At 42.0% G+C, this 3766-nt stretch overlaps 1 long non-coding RNA gene across 1 annotated transcript; it reads right to left on the bottom strand.

Moving 5' to 3' along the window:
* Nucleotides 1–222: 222 nt before the first annotated feature.
* LOC126511262 (uncharacterized) lies at nucleotides 223–2317 on the bottom strand. Its single transcript, XR_007594634.1, has 3 exons — nucleotides 2224–2317; nucleotides 550–606; nucleotides 223–442 (listed from the first exon to the last, which is right to left on the bottom strand). It is a non-coding gene; the product is annotated as an uncharacterized lncRNA (long non-coding RNA).
* Nucleotides 2318–3766: the final 1449 nt, after the last annotated feature.

The following is a 3766-nucleotide window of genomic DNA, read 5'->3' as shown; positions in this document are numbered from 1 at the left end:
AGCCATGCAGAGTGAAGTTGGATATTTATTTAGTGGGTTATGGAAGGGAAGGAGAGAAGGGGGAAGAGCAGAGCTGAGAAAGGAGAGAGAGAGAGAGAGAGAGAGAGAGAGAGAGAGAGAGAGAGAGAGAGAGACAGAGAGGGGAGAAGTGGGGAGAAAGGAGAGACAAAAGCTNTGGGGAGGGGAGAAGTGGGGAGAAAGGAGAGACAAAAGCTACCTCTTCAAGAAAGAAACAGAAAAGGAAAAGACTCATGCTGGAAGCTGAAGATCAGCTTGTCTCAGCAGACAGGGGAGGGAGTGGGTGTGGCTTGTCTCTTAAAGGGACTGGACAGATCATTCAACCGGAGTCCCGTACAGAGAATATCATCTTTATTGGGGTTATCTTCTTATGGTAGCTTTGTTGGCATCTCTTCCATGAACGAGGTTCTTTCCTTGGCACTACCTTATGTTGGCAAAGAGAAAGGAACAAAAAACAACCAACAGGTTGAATGTAACATCATCTCTCCCTGAGGATTGGTTGCTGGCCAGCTGTTTGGGGTTGTCACTTACCAGGACATGAAGACACTCAAGAACAGTGTGCCACTTGAAGAGTGTCCAGGACTTTCCCTGGAAACGAGAAAAGAGAAAGGTTTCAGGCCTGGTGTCTCATGAGGCCCATCTCAACCATTCATATTTGAATAAGGTCATAAACTTTTTTCTTAGGTCTGCTTTGTTCATTTTGTAACATGTAATTGGCGATCATACCCTCCTTCCAGGGTCTTTGAAGGAAGCAGATGAGATGAGATAGGCCAGGTGCCTGCCACAGTACCTCACATGCAAGGAGCACTTGGCAACATTGCCCTTATAGTCCTTGGGGTTTCTAATAGGCCAGGGAGAACATGAAGTGATGATGGTGGTTTTTTAATTATCTTCAGAATCGTCAGAGGAAACTTCAAAGGAAGTTTGTCTCCCATAAAAAATTATATGCTTCAGATTTTCTGGCTTTGAACAGTTGAAAATTAAACCAGCCCGGTATGGTGGCACATGCCATTAATCTTTGTTCTTCTGAGGCAGAAACAGGTGGATCTATATGAGTTTGAGAGGCCACCCTGGTCTACATAGTAAGTTGCAGGCTAACCAAGGCTAGTGAGATCCTATCCCAAAAAAAGAAAAAAAAAAAAAGGAAGGAAGAAAAAAGGAAAAAATGAACTGTATTTTCCAATTAAGTTAGTATATAACTGTAGAAATGCTTTCTTCTCAATTTGATGGTTTTAAATCTTTTGTTTTATTTTTGCAGCTCTTCAAATTAAACCCAGCTAGCTAAGTAGTCTACTGCTAAACTATACCTCTGCTTCTTAACTATTCTGTTCCTGCTTTGGGTTGGGGGGGGGTTGCTTGTTTGTTTTTTAAACAAAAAGTATTTCTTCACTTTTCTAGCTTTGCAATTTGACCAACATTATAACATTATTCACCTTTTAAAATACAGTCTGTTTCCTTTAGCTGTTAAATTAGGCTCTTGGTCACCCATAATAACACACACAATGATACTTTCTAAAACAGGAAACCACCCTCAAAACACTAAATTTTAGTGGCTCCAGTATAGGTCATATCTATGTTATCTGCTTAGGAGAGTCATAAGAAAAAGAATACTTCCAATCTGAAAGGAGTAACAACCGAATTTCTCCTTCTGCACATGACTACCCCAGACTCCATCTCACAGACCTCCGGTCTCTTAGATCCTAGACAGTGAACTATCACTGAGTCAACAGTGAAAACACACTGGTTTTATCTTACTGCCGCCCCCTTCCCACCTCCCTGCTCCAAAATTCCCTAAGTATCTGTGGACAAAGTCTGGTCCCACCTTCCAGTGTCTTCTTTATCAGTAAATGACAAGGTTCCCATGACCCTTCTCTAGCTGGTCCCCGCCTCTCCCTGTGACGTCTCCAGGTCACGTGAGGATCTGGCCCACTCCAAGCACTCACTCACACCATTGCTTCTCCTGTCAGTATTTCCTTTACTCTCTCCTCTAGTTCAATCCTGCCTCTCCCTGCTCCTTTACCTGTTTGTCCTCTCAGTGTCTGCATTTGTTATTTAAATCTTCATTGTCAGGAGTCTCAGGCTCCCAGGACACACACACACACACATACACACACACACACACACACACACACACACCCTCAAGTAGCTTTAGCTCTTCAGCTCAGATTACTTCTGCACCAAAAGGAGCTCTTAAATTTCCTGTACCTGAGTATATGTCCCCTGCTGGGCTGTTCTTGCTGGAGAACCAGAATTATTCTGCCTTCCTTTCTTGTGCACTGTGTTTTGTTTGTTCTGTGACTCTGCAGAAATATTTGAAGGCAGTTTGCAATAAGGATATCACACACACACACACACACACACACACACACACACACACACACACGGAAATCTGAGTAATTGAAAAAGACAAAGAAAATAAGCATGCAATAAGTATGCGCCTTCTATTTTCCTCCAGTTTCTCTCAATCACACTTTCTAAAGATTCACAGACTATGAAGATTCAGAGTCCCAATATCCACATTGGAGCCTGAGTTAAGAGTGACAGAGCAGTGACAGGTTGTGGTATAGACCCTCCATTAAAAAATAAAAAAAAAAAGTTAAACATACACTATGTTTGTTAAATGTAAGTTACAAGAAGGCATTGTTTTGGTCTGACCTCCTGCACTCAGCAAGAGATCAGGCCAAAAATAAAAAAGTTCTTATTCACAGCGAAGTTCCATATCACCAAACCACATTGACTAAGTTAATGTTATCAACGTTCTGAGAAATCAGAAGAGATAGAGAGCAAATTCCTCAAACCATTCTTTGTTTTAACATTTAGAAAAGGCGACCCGCAGTAGCCCTACATTGACCTCACCCAGTATTTCTGGATTGTCTATCACTCTGCCTCACTCTGAAACGACCAAGCGGCTTGTTCGTCGTTGCTTTTCCTTTCAATCTTTTTTTGATTATAAAGCAACTGCTCCTTTTGCTCAATCCATCAGAACAGTTTTGTTTTGGTTTGGTTTGGTTTTTTGCTTTTCGAGACAGGGTTTCTGTAGCTTTGAAGCCTGTCCTGGAACTAGCTCTTATAGACCAGGCTGGCCTCGAACTAACAGAGATCTGCCTGCCTCTGCCTCCTGAGTGCTGGGATTAAAGACGAATGGAGATTTGCTCTATTCTGAAGTTGAAAACAAAGTGAGCTGAGACCTTGGCACTAATGTGGCTCTAGCCATATTCTTTTACAATCACATGCCACACACTACTTCCATAGAACACTACTCCTATAACCGAAATTCCCGTCACCCATCTGACCTTATTTGTTAAATAAAAAAATTAAAATTGAAGGGGAGAATTCAAATCGTCTTCCTTCCTTACCAACATATAGCAAATTTGAAAAAAAAAAAAAAGCAGGATTTATGTAAGTCACATGGGACTGATAGAATCTAAAACCAGTTGACAGTTCAAACAATCTTAGAAGATGCTTAGGGAGTTGTTGCAATGACTTAGCTGTCACCTTAATGACATCTAGAATCAACTACAATCTAAAGTGCTCGGCATGCCTGGGAAGGTATTACCTACTCAGATTATCTGAGATGGAGAGACCCACCCTAAACCTGGGCTGTACCTTCTGATGGCAGTCCACATACACGCCCACAGACACGACGACATTGGAGAAGGAATCACTTGCTTTCTGCCTGCTCGCCCTTTCTGCCATTGGCAAGTCTATCTATCCTGTTGTTTATATTGGAACTACCTCCCTTTGCCTG

The sequence above is a fragment of the Alexandromys fortis genome, unplaced genomic scaffold (assembly GCF_014885135.2).
Source record: "Alexandromys fortis isolate MF-2015 unplaced genomic scaffold, M_Fortis_MF-2015_v1.1 scaffold_97, whole genome shotgun sequence".
Classification (NCBI taxonomy): Eukaryota; Metazoa; Chordata; class Mammalia; order Rodentia; family Cricetidae; genus Alexandromys; species Alexandromys fortis.
This window is presented reverse-complemented; position numbering and strand designations above follow the sequence as displayed.